Source organism: Vombatus ursinus, unplaced genomic scaffold, assembly GCF_900497805.2.
Source record: "Vombatus ursinus unplaced genomic scaffold, bare-nosed wombat genome assembly UNPS02014812.1, whole genome shotgun sequence".
Classification (NCBI taxonomy): Eukaryota; Metazoa; Chordata; class Mammalia; order Diprotodontia; family Vombatidae; genus Vombatus; species Vombatus ursinus.
Genome location: NW_020954590.1, coordinates 26,202,374 through 26,221,791, shown reverse-complemented (window position 1 = coordinate 26,221,791; position 19,418 = coordinate 26,202,374). Strand labels below are relative to the sequence as shown.

The 19,418-nt window shown below is 37.3% G+C and overlaps 1 protein-coding gene across 1 annotated transcript in view; it reads right to left on the bottom strand.

Moving 5' to 3' along the window:
* Positions 1–19,418, bottom strand: part of LOC114054286 (cAMP-dependent protein kinase inhibitor alpha-like) — a 74,561-nt gene that overhangs the window by 54,349 nt on the left and 794 nt on the right. The window lies entirely within an intron of this gene.

Below are 19,418 nucleotides of genomic sequence, written 5' to 3'. Positions count from 1 at the left end.
TCTACTCTCAGGGAAAGAGAAACAGCTAGAATACCTAAGGATACCATTAGGTGCAGCCCATACATAACACTGATGGAATTCTACCAAACCCTATGGGTTTCTCCTTAACTGGCTAGGTCTGCTTACTTTAGAGACTAAGTTCCAGCTCCCTTTGTCTAACTCAACATAAAGTCTCAAAGAACCCAATACTCTTCCTACTTCCAGCTAGGTAGCATTATAGATAGAGCATTGGTCCTGGAATCAGGGAGACCCGAGTTCAAATCCATCCTTGGACACTTACTAGTTTTAAGGATCAGATGAGATAACATTTGTCCCTTGCACATAGTTGAGGCTATATAAATGCTTATTCCTTTCCTTCCTTCCCACCTCATATACCCAGGAGGAGCTTGCAAAGTTCTGGGCAAGGCTTGTTTGCTGCCTGGGATGATCACATTTGTTCATTCAGCACCAGAAACAAAACCCAGGTGACAGGGAGTCAAAAATGCACCCTCACTGTTTTTTGTTTATGTGTTATTAATAAACCCCAAATTATATCAAGAGTATGAGGTTCTGTCTCTGTATTTTGGATAGGAGGAACATGTTTTTAACACATGAATATACTGAGAAGACTATCCTACACACCTAATTTTCAGATTGGCTACACACCAAAATAATTAATTTGACATTGACAACTTTGGACATTAAATTTTCAGAACTGGAAAGGACTTCAAAGAGATCATTTAGTTCAAATTGTTCTCTTTTATGATTTAGGAAACTGGGACGCTAAGAAATAAAGTGACTTGCCCAAGGTCACCCTAGTTAGTAGCATAGCTAAGATGACAAATCAGGCCTAATTTTTTTTTTCTTTAAAACATAAAGAAATTGTTGCCCTTTCTGGAAGGCTGGCTAAGAAATGTCAATGGCTTAGGGGCACTGTTTGTGGGGTGAAAATCATGTTTAAAACTTAAAGGATGACTTTTGAAATGGGGTAGCATACCACAATTGTCAATTATAAGCCACTAGAAATCCCCAGATAATTTACTTGCCTTGAAAGCAAAAGCCAGAAAAGAAATGAGTTTCTATTTTAAAGAACCTAATAGCTGGATTTTAAAATTAAAAGCACCTCTCAGCAAATAAACTAGATTACTTACAAATCCCTATTTTGGAGGGACTTCTTGACCAAAAAAAAAAAAAAAAGAAAAGAAAGAAAGAAAGAGAAAAAGCCATAATCACACTGGTTTTTATCCTATTATTGCCACAGACCATCTGAGTAAAAACCTAACAGGTTTTTTCCTTATATGTAGTGCCATCATTCTTCATACTCACAAAAAGTCTTTTGTTTTGCAAGGAAGCCTTGATACCTTTTTAAGGAAAACAGGTTTTCATTTAAGCAGTCCTTTTCAAAAGGACAATAATACCACAGGTAAAAAGGGGGTAAAAAACTCAGAACATCCTCTGTGGGCAGTCTGAACAAAGACTGTTAGGGGTGCAGTGGATAGAGTGCTGGGCCCAGAGTTAGCAAGACTTCACTTCAAATACAGCCTCAGACACTTACTGTGTGACCCAGGGCAAGTCACTTAACCTTCACAGGCTACAGTTACTTTAACTGTAAAATGGGAACAATAACATCACCTACAGGATCAAATGAGATAACATTTTTTGAAGTGCTTAACACAGTATCTGGCACAGAGTAAGGCCTATATTAATTCTTACTCCCTTCACCATTGATAAAAAGAAAAGGAATACTATCCTAAAATTGAAAAACAATTATTGCCCTATATATGGATAACTTGAGGGGTCAATTCAAAAACATACTTAGATTTATTTTGTGCATCACTCTTTCCCTGGATGAAGGCTGGAAAACTTGGCACAAAGAGCCAAAAAGCAAATTACACAAGGAAGGATAACTCAGAAATCAGATCAATGATTCAAATAGCCCTAATAGGACTACTTTTGCAATTGACATGTAACTATCCATGATCAATTATTTCTGATAGATTGAGCTTTCAAAGTCTCAAATAGGAAATTAGCTGTGGAACTAAGAACAGCATAAACATGCAAAAGCAATCCTTAAAGCAATCAACCTTAAATTTTAATCCAAACTACTCAAGAACAGGTTCACTTAATTTGATTAAAGTTTATTAACATAATATAATTTTTGTTAAATCTTGTCAACTTATTGATTCATGAACAAATTATTCAGGTCTATCTTTTTTTTCCTTTTTCTTTTTAGGCAACTGGGGTTAAGTGATTTGCCCAGAGTCACACAGCTAGTAAGTGTCAAGTGTTTGGTCTGAGGCTGAATTTGAACTCAGGTCCTCCTGACTTCAAGGCCAGCGCTCTATCCACTGTGCACCTAGCTGCCTCTATTCAGGTCTCTAAATAACCAGTTACGAACTTCACTCAGTCTATCTTTTTCCCTACTTCTGGCCTTTATGCTATTCTTTGATATTCCATGTAAATTCTAGAATTACCTGTTAATTCATTTTAACTCAATGAATTGCTAGACAATTTTCTATATGTATTTTAGGGGAACAAGAAGAATAGAAGAATCTCAGCTCTCATATAATTTTAAAATGCTATAAAATTGTCTTTTGGAGTTATAAACCTAAAACATATTAATAATTTACTAGAAAATATAAGTAATTATGGATTGGTTCTCACTTCATTTTCTCGTCATGTGTTATGACTCATTCACATTACCTTAAAAATCACAAAAATTTTAGTGCTACAAAGTTCATCAGAAAACATCTGAGTAAACCTCCTCCTTTCATAGATGAGGAAACTGCAGCCCTGAATGTTGCTAGTTAGAGGCAAAGCCTAGACTGGAACCCAGTTCCCTGAACTCTTGGTTTACAATTCTTTTTACTATAATATGATGCTGTTGAATGGTTAAGAAATAAATTATTTACTGTCAACCATTTTTGCTAAAGTCCTATTTATATATGACTTTATATATATTTATATAGTTCAATGAGTTCTGGCTTTTGCCAATTTAAAGTACCTTATAGCTTTCTTTCTGAAATTTTTTTTTTCCAAAAACAAGCATTTCTCTCCCTTCCACCTGAAAACAAACAAAAAACAATCCTTTGCAACAAAATAAACTAAAATCTTTTCCAGTTAAGTTCAGAGGTAAAATGAGAATGCCCTTGTCACCGCAGCATAGTTTTTTGGTGAGATGGTGTATGTGTGGGTCCAAATTTTAGGATTTTATCTGTGTAAGGCACTCTCCAGGAGAAATTTCCCTCTATAAATGCAGGTAAGTATTTGTTCTAGTTGTAGAGATGCCTGAGGCAATAAGAAGTTTAAAGTCTTGCTAAGGGTCAGTCACAAAATAGGCCTCAGAGATGAGCCATGAGCCTGAGTCTTCCAGACTCGGAAGCAATTTTATCCACACTGTGCCATGTTGCCTCATATCAAGAATCCAACAGTCTAAGTATTCCAATGATAAATACCCTTTTTTTTCTACCTAAGTCACCATTTGGAAGTACTGTGATAAGAAAGAAAGAGGTAAATCTGACAGACTGCGGTTGGTATTTTTAGTCACAAAAAATTATAGTCAGTATGTTCTTTGAGCTGCGACAAGGAAACTAAGACTTCATTCTTCCAAAAAATCTGAGTTTGCTTTAAGAGATTTATCACTTTTTAGGTATTTTATAAGCATGAAAAGGAGCAAAGATATTGTAATTCCATGATTTGATCTATGGTGACACCACCCTTAAAATGCCCAATCTTGTTTGATCTTGGAAGCTAAGAAGGGTCAGGCCTGGTTAGTATTTGGATGAGAGACCACCTGGGAATAGCAGGTGTGTAGACTTAAAGGTGGCAGCTAGGTGGTTCAGTGAATAGAGAATTGAGTGTGGAGCCAAGTAAGACCTGATATCAAATCCAGTCTCAGACGCTAGTTGTATTACCCTGGTTAAGTCACTTAAGCTCTGTTTGCCTCAATCCACTGGAGAAGGAAATGGCAAACCACTCCATTATCTTTGCCAAGAAAATCCCATGGACAGGACTAGCCCTGGCCATTTCCCACTTTTAATTTCATCTAGACCCCTTCCACCTAGCCCAGGTCCCTGGCATTGGCAGGGGCCCCCAGCCCTTCTGGGTCCTTCTCTGTTACCTCCCAGTCACCCGAGACTACTTGGCCACTCCTAGGTCACATTCAGATCTTCTCAGTCTTTCTGTATAAAAGGTCCATCTTGCCTCCATTAAAGTACTCAGACTCCTTAAGAGTCTGGCCCTATTCTATTGGCGATATAATAAACCTTGTCTCTGCTCAGATTCTTAAAATCTAGCCAATAGTGCAGACTCACTAGGAATCTTGCTCACCCCAAGAGGTGTTTTAATAAACCGTCTCTGAAAGAAGGCTTGAGTCAAATTCTTTCGAGGCAGGACCCATGTCTTTTGCCCCTGAATTTTGGGATTCCCAGCACCCTTAGACCTCAATATTTTGATTACCTAAGCTGACAGTTCAAAATGGGCAAATCTCTATTCTGAATGCTGAACTCTGTGCAAATGAGGGCCTGTATACCATGTTACTTTTATATCACTCTAGAAAGCTACTACACAAAGTTTTGAGTATATAATAGAATTGCACATTAGCTGGACATACAAAACAGTCACACAAATCATAATAGTTTAGAATCTAGCTCTAAATCTATGACTTAGGAAGAAAAGGGGATTGGGGGAAGAACAAAAAACACAAATGGAATCTGTTATCTTTTTTCAGAATATGGGCACATTTCCATCTGAGAGATAATTCAACTTCTTCCCCACAGACTCTGTTTCACTGGCTCATACTATCAGAGTTAAAAATAAATCAAAGGAAATCACATACAAATATCAACATGTACCGAACATGTTAACATTAAGGCAGGGTTTTTAGAGAATAAAATCATCCACAAAGACCTTGGAAAAGAAACACATTCAAATAATGAGTTTCCTCTCAAAATGAATTACTTTCAACTGGAACTGCTTTGAAAAATCCCCTTCCTACTTGTACGTACTTTAAAAATGTAATTTTTCTTTAACCCAGTATTTAAGGTAGGAGAGCTCCAGTGGTATTTACAGGACTTTACTTTTAACATAAAAAGCAGCACGTACTTTTCCGTGTGTGCCAATCCTTACAAAACAGGAAGAGACTAAGAAGCTAAGCTTGAGGACATTTGATACAGACTAATGAATTCAGAATTCAGAAGGATTAGCAGTAATTTTGGCTTAGACCTCTAGAGCAAGCTCACTTCCACCCACTCCACTGAATTCTGAACCATAACAATACAATTATATCATTTTTAGGCTGAAAATGAACAAAGTCTGCCAATCACAATATATTATACTAAATTCAGCAAGATGTCTTGAATAGGACTTGACTATACCATTAAACCATAACTACAGTATTACTGTGACTTAGATGTTGAACAAGAATCCAGAGATAAAATTATGTTCCATCCCATACTCTATAGTTTAAATCACTATTTCCTTCATGTCATGCCTCTAAAGGAAATTCATAGATGGATAAAAAAAAATGTGTCCCTTAAATAACAATTACTGTGTATGAGTTAAATAAAATTATAAATACTAAATATCCATCACAAGGTACCAGTGCTTATCTTTTTTGTCCAAAGGAAGGAAAAGGAGGTTGCTTTAAAACTTTACATGGTTAATAGTTCCTTGTAATGAACACATGTCAATCAATTTGATAACACAATGAGGCAGTGGCATAACCTTTAGAGAGTCACTCTTGGGGTCAGGAAGAACTGGGTTCAAAGTCTTGCCTTTAACACATATTTGCTGTATGACCACAAACAAGCCACTTAACCCAGGAGATTCTCTAAGAATATAAAATTGCAGTGAGTTACTGATCTCCACTGGTTGAGGACCATACCTGAATATTCCTCCATATATGAAATTTTGGGATGTGAAATGATCCACCCAAATTATGAATCCTCTATGAAAAATAAAATTAACATGCAATAAAGATACTTTTATAGGTCAGTATGATGAATTATTAATTTCCTTTTCTGAAAAATCTAGCAATGCACCTCATAGTCAATAGGATACTTAACATCTGAATACATAAAGTTACCTTTTCAGGTAACTGCTTTGATCTATTGGCATAGAATGTCACACCAATGAAAAACTAAAATCACTTTCAAGACTGAGTTTGGAGGGCTTCCCAGTGACTTAGTATCAATAGCTGCAACTGTTTTCAAATGCTTTCACTAGATGATGTGAATGTCAAAGGACTTTTGTAAAATAAGGCTACTGTCTCCTTAAAAAAAAGTCTCTACCTGCATAGCTGAGAAGGCACAAACTGTCTCCCTAGATTAAAAGGAGAGCATTTCACAATGTATTTTTTTTTTACTTCAAAGAAATCAATACAATCTATACTCTTATTAAACCTCAGTAATACCATTTCTGGGAATAAATTAGCAGGTAAAAAGAGAAAACTGGTAGAAAGAGAAAGACATAGCTGGTGAATCTAAGAAAAATCAAAATAAATATATATTCATGCATGTATGTATTTTTGTATGTATACACACATATGTATCTATGTATTAAATTGACTGCTTCTGGATCACATAATTATTCAAAGAAAAGTTAAAAACAAAAATTGAGTTTTCTAACTCTTACTCCCATTCACCAGATCAAAGTCTGGCAACTTTGTATTACAGAGAAAAGGCCAATCCTTCACTGAGGCCTTGTGTGTGAGTGTGTGTGTGTGTGTGTGTGTTCGTTTGTTTTCAATTCTCAAAGAGGATCACAACATCGGGGAGATGATGACATGACTTGCAATTGACTTTGATTTGAGTGAGAGAGGGCTGTGCAAAGTCACCAGCCTCACTTTCTCCTCTAGAGCCATCTGGGTCCAGTGGCCAGATATCGATCAGGACAACTGGAGACAGTCTAGGATGCAGTGGGAGACCTTGGTCCTCTTATTAGCATAAGGTCTTTTCAGGTTCTCACTTTGAGTGAGGCAATGCCCATTTAGTGAATGGGCCTCTTTAAGGAGTGAGTCAAGGGATTGCCCCTTTAATCAAAAAAATCAAATCAAATGAAACTGACAGGGGAAGATCCTCAAGGTTGCTGGCCAAAAAGAGAAAGTTACTATTTACATTCACTCTGAGCCAGGAGGGCCTAAAAAATAACCATTAAGTAGTGCTTGGGCAGGGACCTAATGTTATCCCACCCATGAGATCCAGAGTGAATCAGGTTTAAAGCTTGTTTTTTGAGAAAAAAATACAGAAAAGGAAGGAAGGATAACAGCAAGAACTCAGACAAAAGGCTGTGTAAGGAGCATCATTGGATACATGGTTACGATAAAGGGAAGTAGTAGGGGATAAAAATGGCAAATAGAATACAAAAAATGTGAGAAGAACCTAACAGTTGAAAAAGCTTTCAAAGTGATAGCTTTGTATTTGTTTGGGAAAATGACAAAAACCCATATAACTAGAAATAATTAAAAGCTATTTATCATTCTAATATAAAGGGGGGAAAAGCATGTTCAGGGATTATCTCAAATTGCTTTGGTATTTCCCAAGTTTATCTCATCATTAATGGCATATTTCTGTACCAATTCAGTTTGCTTCTGATTCTGTACATTTCCAGGAATTAAAAAATACATTTAGCCAGCCATTCTGCTTTAGCAGTGGCACCATTTCTTAGTGCATTAAAGCTTTCCTAATGAAATGAAAAACCTTTAAAAAAAATCAGATTCAATAGGATGCCCTCTATCAAACTATCCAGTTTTTAGATTCACTTATAGTAAAACAATGACTTTTGAAAGATAGATCCACACTGATATATTGGTTTGTTCTCTTTGGAAACTAAAGTGGAGGTAGGTCAAATTCCATTTGAACAGATCCAGAATTTGCTTTTTCTCTTTCACTAGCTCCCTCCATCACAGTGAAATAGGATTAAAAAAAAAAGTTCAAGGAAGGCTACTCAATATTTTAATTAAAAAAGCCTGCACTTTTCACTGTAAACTTCTCAGAAAAAAAGCTAAAGCAGTGAAATCACTGTAAGTCAAGCAGCAAGGCTGCCTCCACTAGCTTCTATCACCTACTAGGCAGCTGAATTCCTTCACTTATAAAGACCCACCTAATTTATACAAACTCCTTTTAAGTCCAATCTTGCTTTATCCTAAGGCTCAGTTTTAATGGAGACTCCAACTGGAAGAGGGCAATCTGGGAAAGGGTTAAGGAAACGATTAGTGTGGTGGAGTCCTAGGCAAGGGATTCACTCTGTGAAAGAGGCTAGAGTTTTATTCCTTTCCTGGAACATACCAATGTCAGCCTCAAGTCCTCCAACACTCATCCTTTTATCTCTTGCAAAGAAAATCTGTCTCTTTTTCAAGATGTTTAGTTTCCTCATTCACAGGGATTGAGGTGCCATGAAAAACTGCAGCTTAAGTTTTAGAAGGATTTCTTGCTAAACAAACTTCTGGACATTTTCTCCCACCCTCTCCCCCTATAGTTTGTGTTGTACTCAGCCCTAATCTCTCTCCTGAGTTCTAGTCCTTTATCACCATTCACCCATCAGACATTTCAAACTGGATATCCCAGAGGCAGCACAAACTCAACATGACTAAAACAGAAGGATCACCACCACAGTTCAGGTCACCTAAGTTTGTCACTTCAATGTCATCCTTGACTCCTCACTCTCCCCACCCCAGCGGTATACCCAGTCATTTGCCACGTCTCCTTTCTATCTCCCTTGGCTATAGATAACACCCTAGTTTCAGGCCCTCAACACCCTCAGTATGCCTCATAATTGGTCTCCCTACCTCAAATATACCTCCTCACCACGAATTTATCCTCCACAAAGTTATCAAAGTAATTGTCCTAAAGTACAGACCTGCTCACATCACTCCCCCTCCTGCTTTATAAACTCCAATAGGTCCCAATTCTCTGTAAGATCATATATAAATTAGTTTAGTACCTAAAGCTCTTCACAACCTAGCCCCTTTACTATCTTTCTAGTTTTCTAAAATGTAACCACCCAACACCCACTCTGCAGTCTAACCACATTGGCTTACTTGCAGTTTCTCAGAGATGACATTCCATCTCTGCACCTCTACACAGGCTGACTTTCATGGCTGAAATGATCAGAAACCTAAGGCTACCCTCCACATAGTCTGAATGTACCAATATGTGTACATGAAATCTCCTCCACTAGAATATAAGCTCTTTGAAGGCAGGAGCTCTTTTCTTTTGTATTCCTACTACTCAGGTACAGGGTCTGGCACATATTAAGCCTCTAATAATGTTTGCTGATTTTTATAAGAAATAGTAAATAGGCATTGTGGATGTACAGTCAAAAGAAGAATGCCCCTACTTTACCTTCAAATCTAACTTTCTTTAGCAAAGTAACTAATTCCAAATAGTGTTTCGGTTTTCAAAGCACTGATAGGCTGCATTTTTAGTCCTAAGTGCTTTTTTTTTACTAACCTTAAATATTTCCATGTTAAAGGATACAATTTGGACCTTAAATTTCTCTAATACAGAAATGAAAAAAGTTAAACGTAGTTTGGTTTATAACCTAAAGGGAGGTTTTTAAGCAGACTGGATGATTCCCTGCTGAATCAGTTAGATGTCACAGTGGATAGAATTTGAGGCCTGGGGTCAGGAAGACCTAAATTCAAATCAGGCCTCAGATATTTACTAAGACACTTAACTACTCTGACTCAGTTTTTCCATCTATGAAATGGGATGATGATAATAGCACCTATCTCCCAGAGTTTTTGTGAGCTCAAATGAGAAATTTGTGAAGTACATAAAAACCATGCCTGGCACACAGGAGGCACTTAATTAAATTCTTGATCCTGTTCCTCATAGTAAGAATTCTTCAGATATTGGCTGGACCAAAAAGCCACTAAGATTATACCTGATTTAGCATTATGTTAGTATCTTATTCATTTCTTGCAAAGGTGTCATGAAAAAAAAAAAAGTTCTAATGGGGCCACTACAAAATACACAAAGAATATATTATTCTCTAATAAGTAATACTTTCTAACTAAGAATTCAAGGCAGAATTTTGCTTTTACAGGACTCAAATCTGCCTCCAGAACAGGTTAGTTTAGAAATCTGACTGTCCTTAAAATAGTACTGGATTTGGGCAAATCTGTCAAGTTTTCCTATATGGTTACATTGGGTGTCAGGCTCATGTATAACATTATTTCTGCTGGCCCCAACAGGATCAAATTTAGAAAATGGGTAAATCACTAGGTGCAATTAAGCTCTAAATCTCCAAGTTGGTTGTTTTTGGTATATTTCAATTATTGAAGAAACAAGATGTGATACAAGAAGGATCAAATGTCCAATAAAATTTTTGTGCTATTCTCAATCATATATACAGGGGAAGAAGGTCACACAACAGCTTATGTCGCTGCTATTTAATGACAACAACACTTATGCCAGAATCCTATTCCTGTCCTGCCTGGCCAATATAGCACATTGTTAAAGCTGGTATTACGTTATTATTCATCTAAGAGATGGGAGGGCTTATAAGTTTTCTGTCTGTTTTTTGAGAGAAGCTAACTTTTATTATGAAATGATGAAGTAAAAGGCAAAACACACATAAGGTGATAGTACGTGTGTGTGTGTGTATGAGATTCAGGAAAAAGAGAACATCTCTTGAAATACTGCCCTGACTTTATAAAGTCAGCCTAATAAGATTTTCTAAATGTTTACTGGGGGGGGGGAATTGGCCATAAGACAGGATTTGTCCCTGCCTTTATTAATATGTTTAGGTTCTAATTAGCACAAATATCATATACGTGAACATGTCAAGTCCCCCCTTTCCTAATGACAAAAAAAGACCAGTTGTGCTCACCTTAGGAGGCTTAACATCTTATAGCTCGATCTCTTCCCAGAATATTTCAAATGGTTTTAGACTTTGGCTTACATAAGACATATTCATTTATGGATGGGGTTGAGCTCATTCTGATTCTGGATGAAGCAGGGCTGGGACTATATTTCATTTAGGCCTTTCATTCTCAGTACCCAGCACAATGCCTTGGCCATATTAAGGACCCTGTTATGTGCAGGTTGAATTGAATCGAATGAGAAAAATCAGCAAAGAATATGGTTAAGATATGACTTGACAGTTGGAAAATTGTCATGTTGGATTAGATGACTTGCCCAGTTTTGGAACTATAGTAAAATCTGCTATAGGAGAAGTTCTTTATCTAGAAACCAAAGATATCCAAGAAGTCCATGAACTTGGATGAGAGAAGAATTACATTTTAATTTTCACTAACCTTTAAGTAAAATCGAGCATTTCTTGCCTTCTCTTCCCCATGCTCACCTCCCTCAAAAAAACACCACACACATTGTTGGTACAGTATTTGCCTGCCAACAATATGGTAGAGTAGAATGAGCAGGTACTAGAGTTTGAGAACCTAGGTTCAAATCCTACCTCAGGCACACAAGGTATTTAATTTCCCTTCAGTGTCCTCATCTGGAAAATGAGTATGTTTGACTAGATGGCTTCCTGAGACTCCTTCTAGCTCTATGTACTATGAACTCCAACTGTGAATTACAACATCATTTCTTGAAATCTGTACTAGGTGATGGCTTAGGCCTTTCAAACCTTACGTGCATTAAAGGGGAAAGACAAGAATTCTGCCTTGTAGAGAACTTAAAAAGTGTCCCCAAATTATTTTAATTTAGAAAGATATTTTTAAAAATACATTTTAAAATATTTCAATGATATCTGATTTCATAGGTGTAAAATTCATGTAGACCAAACGACAACATCACAGAAAGTGTACAAAGGTTGCTATGCTTGAAAATACTAACACCTTGCAGTCAGTCTTTTTTATAAGGCTCTTTGAAATTAACTAGGCTATTTCTTGGAGAAAAGTCATATTCCCAATTTCCAGGTCTATAATCCAAAGCCTGTTCATCTTGTTAGAATCTGCCACAGCTGGTGATCCACCTTGGAATTGCCAGCAATCCCAATAGATATTGGCAATTTCAGATCAATTAGGAAATTTTTTTAAAAGCATCTAAATACGTACATATATACATACACATACATTCATATATTATAACTATTTTAGAAAATGGGGAGTGCAGAGCATCCTACAATTATCTTCATTTTGGAAAATTTTCATATTGGCTATTGTACATCTGACATCAGCTTTGTGGCAGATAGGATAAAATACTGAAAGAGTGAAGTAATGCTATTCAGATCATTCTTGTGTAAACACCGTTCTGTATTCACCAGTAACTTTGAGTGCTGGCAATCCTTTAATACCTTTTATATGAGTACACTGAATTGGAAAATTTGACCTTTCAGAATTTCTGAGATGCAGAGAACTTTCTGGAATACTCCATCCTACCTCTTTGCTTTTACTAGCCCTTATTTCCTAGTGACATTAGAAGCCTTTGCATTTATAAAAATTTCATGGTGTTTCCTAGAGCACAGCCAAAGAAGTTCCTTATATAATAGGTCTGTGAATACATCTGAAAAAGATGAAAATATATTTAGAATTCAATGGCTCATGATAAATTGATAAGAATGAAAGGATTCTCATATGTTGTTAATTTATCATTAAGATATTATTTATCATTGTGAAAGAGACTGCTTTGCTTGTGTGTGTCTGTGTGTGTTCATGTGTTTTAAACAGTTCACTGATGGAGGCTGCTAAATGTTGCAGTGAATTGAGCACTGGGTTACGAGTCAGGAAAACCAAAGTTCAAATTTTGGCTCAGACACTTAGTAGCTGTGTAATCCTGGCGCAGATCACTTAACCTCTCAGCTTGTTTCCTAATCTATAAAACTGGGATAATAGAAGGACCTATTTCCCAGAGTTTTGTGAGGTTCAAATAAGATAACAGGTACAGTGTTTTGCATACCTTCAAGAACTATGTAAATGCTAGCATCATTATTATCTATTAAAGAGCTAACTGATGGAAGCAACGGTAATACTGGGTCTAAATGGTTAGGAAGGGCAGAGAACAGCATAAATGTAATTTGCTGAAATTGCTCCATGTTCCCAAATTTTCCCTTGTAGCCTATATAACTAAAATAGTCACTTCTGTAATGCAGAGGAAAACCAAACAAGGAGGTGTTTATGACTAAGAGGTTTGAGCTGCCCTTGTATTTTCTGTTTTAAAAGGAAAAAAAACCCTGATATTCTTCTACATGACCCTCATCACCAACATTGGCACATATATTATAGTTTTCTATGCTTTACTTTCTCTACACTCACTTCCTGAAATATTGTTTAACCCTTCCCCAACCCAGTTCCTACCCCACCATTCCTTTTCACCTCCTGAAATCCTATTTGTTAATGTCTAGTTAAAATGTTACTTCCACCATGAAGTCTTACCTGATCTTCTGTCACCAGAAGTGATCTCTCCTTCCTCTGAATTTCTATTGCTCCTTGTCCAAGACAAACATCCACATGACATTTGTCATACATAGCCTTGTATTTATTTGTATGCTTTTTATTGCACATCCCTAAGAAATCTACCAGATAGGATACCTGAGGACAGGGATGGCTTTCATTCATTTTAATGGCTCACAGTCTAGCATAATGCCAAGCACTTAAGACATGTTCAGTAAATATTTGACTGCATGAAAGTAATCTCTAATGGGTAGAAAATTCATAAGACTTAAATAGATAAAACTTTTCAAGGTCCCTCTCCCCACCCCCCAAATCCCCAAAGCAAAGACAAAGACATTTAGTGGAATAGCATAGTAAAAACATTTACCCTGGAACATTCCTATTATCATAAATTTAGAATATGCCTTCCCACAAATATTAGCCCCAACTTTGATTATTCCAAGCAGACACTCTCACCCCATTTTCTTACTTCCACTTAACCCCATAAATGCATACTCAGGCCAGAACAAAATGAGTAACAGCATTTTAAAAAAACTGTTGACTCCTATTATAAAATGTGAGTCAATTTCATTAATTTTCTTCAAATTCTGGGCTTCAAGAGAGGCCCCCTTCATGGTAGTTAGTCATCAGTAAAAGAGCACTAGACTGAAATCAGGAGGTATCTGGTTTACAATCCTGACTGTGATACTTAGTAGCTGTAGGACCAGGGGAAGGCCACCTAATCTTTGAATCCGTTTCCTCAACTGTAAAACAGGGATATTAAGGACTACCTAGATTACAAGGTTGCTATAAGGCAAGTGCTTTTTAAACCTTAAAGCAGTACTTTTTTTTTTTTTTTGGTGAGGCAATTGGGGTTAAGTGACTTGCCCAGAATCACGCAGCTAGTGAGCTTAAAGCAGTATTAAACGTGACTACTTCTCTCAAACGGCTTTGAACAAATCACTTAAATACTCACCTAAAATGAATGAGAGCAGTATCTCTAAAGATCCATTCCCTTCCAAATCTAAAATATTAAGTTTTTTAGAATTGAAAGGGAACTTGGAGAACATCCACTCCAAGAATCTCATTTTGCAGATAAGGAAAAACTAAGGTCCCGAACAGAAATAACAGCTGTCATTGATCTAGTGCTTTATATACATAAAAGTTATATATGTATGTATGTGTGTGTATATACACATATGCATTGTTTTAGTTCCATCTCATGTGATATATAAGGCCTTAAGCTGAGTGTGGGAAAGGAATAAAACAGGGGAAACTTTCCTGATTATATAATTGAAAGATTGTGCCATTTCAAAAATAATCCCCCACCCAGACTCAGAGAAATATCAAAGAATCACAATGATATAAGACAAGCATATCACCCAAAGTAAATCTTTCCTTGCCTTCTGATAGGCTTAATCTGGAAAATGCCCAAGAGTCAAAAGAATTACAACTGTTCTTCAAAAAATTAACCTCAGTTTGTAACATATTCTAATCTATGGGTTTACAAAGCTTTTTGTTAATAAATTATCCTTCAGGAGCAGCTAGGTGATGTAGTGGATACTGGATAGAGATCCAGCCTTGGAGTGAGGACCTGAGTTCAAATGTGGCCACAGACACTTGACACTTACTGTGTGACCCTGGGCAAGTCACTTACCCTGATTGCCTCACCAAAAAAAAAGTTATCTTTAAAAAAAAAAATCCCTCCCATCAATAGGTATTTATGCAAAGTACCAATGAATAATATGTATAAAACATGCACCTTACCTCAAAAAGCTTAAAATCTATTCCAGGAGAGAAGACTAATTCACAGGTACTAGCAGCAAACAATACAAGATAATATATGATTAGGTGCTAAATAACGTGACAAAGACTATATATCAATAAGCATCAAGTGCCTACAATGTGATGCAAGGCACTGCCCATAGTCAGCTTGGCAGGGAAAGCTTCATGGAATCCCCAATTTGATTTCTCCCACCCTCATCTTTCCAGCCCCAGTTACTAATACATGACCATAAAGACAAAATTTTGGCATACAGGCCCTTGTAGTAATTCAAAACAAGGCAAAGATGACTAGGTTGGCAGCACAGAATGGAGTAAGGGAAAAGATACCAGAGATTTTCATCCATATAGCAAATCTGAATCTTTCCAGTTGAAATTCCAGTTGTTTTCTTCTATGCCCAATTCTCAGTGATGGCTGAAGACATATTGGTCTATATTGGTCTAAATGGAGGCCACACCCCTAAAATGAGATCTTTTGAAAGGAAAAAATATAGGTAGATATGGAAAAGTAACACCAGTTACAAATCTCCCTCTAGGTTTCATACAAGCCAAATTTAAATTCATATATTCATAATATGTGAAGCACCTACTATGCACAGGGCTCTGTGCTGCATACTTGAGAAACAAAGAATTAAAAAATGAGCTAGTCTTTGCCCTCAAGGAGCTTACATTTTATTGGGGGCTACAACATGTACATAGATAAGGTAATTCAAGGGGGGAAATGCACACTTCACATTTGGAATAAGTAGTAAGCGAATTACCAATCCTTTTATTCATCAAATAAATTGAAATTTCTTTTCTACTCTTTATAAACTCTGCTTATTTCAATGTCATTTAGTAGCATGAATGGCAGTACTAAAGGATGTTCCGATTTTGAACAGATCATTTTGATTCTTGCTCTTGTGCTCTTTAATTTCTTGACATCATTTATAATTTATTAAGCTAGATCATGAATGTATTTCATACATTTTTTTCTAATCATCAACTGTGACTTCATAGGTTTAGGTATATAACTTAAAAATTTCATACCATAAATAAACTTCCATACCCTATCAACAACCTGCCTACTTATCTTTTAGCAGCCTTTACTAACATTGTTTTATCTCTACCACTAGTTTTTGGGTTTTTTTTGTTTTTTGCCAGGCAATGGGGTTAAGTGACTTGCCCAGGGTCACACAGCTAGTAAGTATCAAGTGTCTGAGGCCAGATTTGAACTCAGGTCCTCCTGACTCCAGAGCCTGTGCTCTATCCACTGCGCCACTTAGCTACCCCTTCTACCACTATTTTTGAAGACCTCTATTAGGTCTAACAATAAATTAAATTTTATGACTGCCCTAGGATGTATACCAGCAAAAGTAGTAAAGTGGTTAAACTAATATTCTTTTTTGCCTCCCATGACCTGAATTCAGACCCATTTCTCAAGAACGGACAATTTTTAAGAGAGCTGCATTGATGAATTCTACTAAATGTAGAAAAACATTAAGCTCATTCCCAAATCAACACTAGGTTTTCTTCTCTTTTCCCTCTTGTCAAGTGTTTACATGACCCCATCAATGATGTTCTTTCTCTCCCTCCCACCTCAAACACCTGTAAAATAACTACACCAGTACTGATGGCTATCAATGCCAGCAAATCAAATTTATTTCTTGTTGAAAGGTCACATTTTCTTTAGGAAGTTATTTCTATAAAGAAGACTTCTACACACACACCGCCCCAACCTCAGCACTACCTTATCCAAAGAAAGATGTCTTGACATTTAAGATATATAGCTCAAAAAATTCTGTTAAGATCAAAACACAAACCCAAAGACTTCACAACTCTGTGGGTTAGATTTCTGAAGATTCTAGATGTCACATTTTATTTACTACCAGATAAAATAACAGTCTTCAGAAAATACCACCCCAAGGTAAAACTTGTTAGGAATGTAGGGAAGAAGACTAGTAAAGAATTGCATGTTCCTATTACCTTCTCTAAACTATATTTTAGTTATACTTTTATTTCTTCAAGCATTTTGGGAGTCAAAATCCTCAAAGCAATAATATGCATATATAATATACATCACATGCTACTTAAATTCTATTTGTTGATTAAAATTAACTGATTCCCAATGCACATTAAACTTAAACCATAAAGAATATATTCACCAAAACCTTATTAATATCCTCTAATTTTTCAAGATATGGCAATTCTATCAAACAGCTCACTTGGGACTGCCATCACTTCTTGGTTCTATAAATCCATATTTGATTCTTTAAATTCTCATTTGCAAACAGATATAAAAAGGAAGAGAGAGTTTCTTCAAGGTCTTTTTTCTGGTCAAACACAATGAGATATACTAAATTTTACAAAGTGTTTTGGTGTTTTTTTTTTTGTTTGTTTGTTTTAGAGCCAAATACACATCAGGAAGCTAATGAAGAGAACAAAATAACTTTCCTCTATTGTTTCTGCTAAAATAAAATTGCACAACTGTTGAAAGTCTCTTATATTGCAAGTTTAAAGATAATAGAGTTGGTTCAAGCAGAATACCACTCCTGCACACACACTGGCATAAAACAAATCTTACTGTCTGTTAAGTAGCATATTCCTAAGTCTTGTTACAGCAATATTATCCACTTTGTAGCATTTTTAAACAAATGTTTGTCATTGAGAGGCAATGAAGGCAAGGAATAAATAAGGTAGGGTATCAATCTTACAATTTTGGCTGGAAAAATTATAAAGAAATAACAAATCTCCAGGTTAAAGAGGAGACATGCTTAAGTACTTTGCATTAACACAGATTGGAATGCCCCAAGAGACAATACTATGACTAGCACAAAAAAAAAAAAAAAAAAAAAGGTAACGCAGTGAAAACTGGGACTGAAGGAATACAAAGACCAAAATATGATGCCTGAATGCTTTTTTATGCACCACATTTAATGAAGTTTAAAGGGGAATCCTGGGTTGACACACTTGCTTCTCTGGAAAGGCTTTCCCATAAAGCTAACAGATGGGGAGGGATGGGGAGGGAGGAGGAGGGCGGGCAGGGGATGTAGAGAAATAAAGGAACAGTATGAGATTCTGATTGAGTCACTGTCTATACCCAGGGCACCAAATATCTTGGTTAACACTGCATATACAATACCCGCACTCAATTCAATCCTTCTGGCAGCTACAGTGATTACAACTGAGCTGTGAAAAACCATGTTTGTAGTGGGCTAAAAGCAGGGTTTTCCTCAGCACTGCCTCGGAAGGCGCCACGCAGACAACAGCTGCACAAGGTTGCCTGTTTCAATAGGATAGAGAGCTTGCAATTAACCACGTACTGCAATACCCTTCCTAGGTCCTTGAAACAATTAGATATAGAAAAAGTGTGTAAGCAGAAGAAAACATGTCTGGGTTACCATCACCCCTGGCAAAGTCCAATCAAAATAAATTACTAACGTGGAGGAGGGAGACATTGCACACATCTACAGCAGGCACTTAATAAATACTTGATTGATACACTTCAGTAAAAAACAATCACACTGAAAAGTGGGACGCGCTTTGCAAAGGCATTGGGCGCAGTACATTCTTCAAATAGGAAATCTTCTTAAAGAGTCAATGGAGAGAGCTTTAGTTTGGAAAATAGGTACAGAGTAGATACCTGCTATCTAGGATAGAAGAGGGAGGGGTGGAAAAAGAGGAGAGAGAGTTCAGATAGCTTTTCCCAGTTGGGAATGCAACACTCTGCTTGAGAAACCTGCTGCTCTACGGATACCGCATATCGCAGGAGGTGGGAGGACGCAGGCAGAATAAAGGCTCTAAGGATTCAAAGCCCTGGACCCTCCCTTCTCCAAAAGCAGAGAAAACGTGGCTGATTTTGTTTTTCCATTAAAAAAAATCCTTTTCCCTCGCCTACAGCTCTCAAATCAATCCTTTGCAAAATAAATAAATACCGATGCCAGCCAGCCCTTGCTCCTGCCTCGCCTTTCGCAGTGCAGGGCACCCCCGTAGTGTAAGGCACCCCCGTAGTGTAAAGCCGCAATCGCCCCTAGGGCAAACCACCTTCCTATTAATACAGAGAGCGCAGCCAGCGACAGCAGTGGCTGCAGCACCAAGCAGCGGCAGCGGCAACCGCCCCCCCCTCCGCCCCTCCCAGCCCGCTTACCTTCCCCAAGACCCACTCAGTGCATTTTCCTCCTCCCGCGGCTCCCAGAGACCTGCTGCAGCAAGTCACTCCCCTGCTCCAGCGGGGACTGGGGGGTGGGGTAGGGTGGGGAATTTGGTTGGTGTCCTAGCCCCCCCCCCCACCTTGGCCCGAACCTCCTCCCTCCAACCTTAACTGTCACCGCGCCCCCCTTCT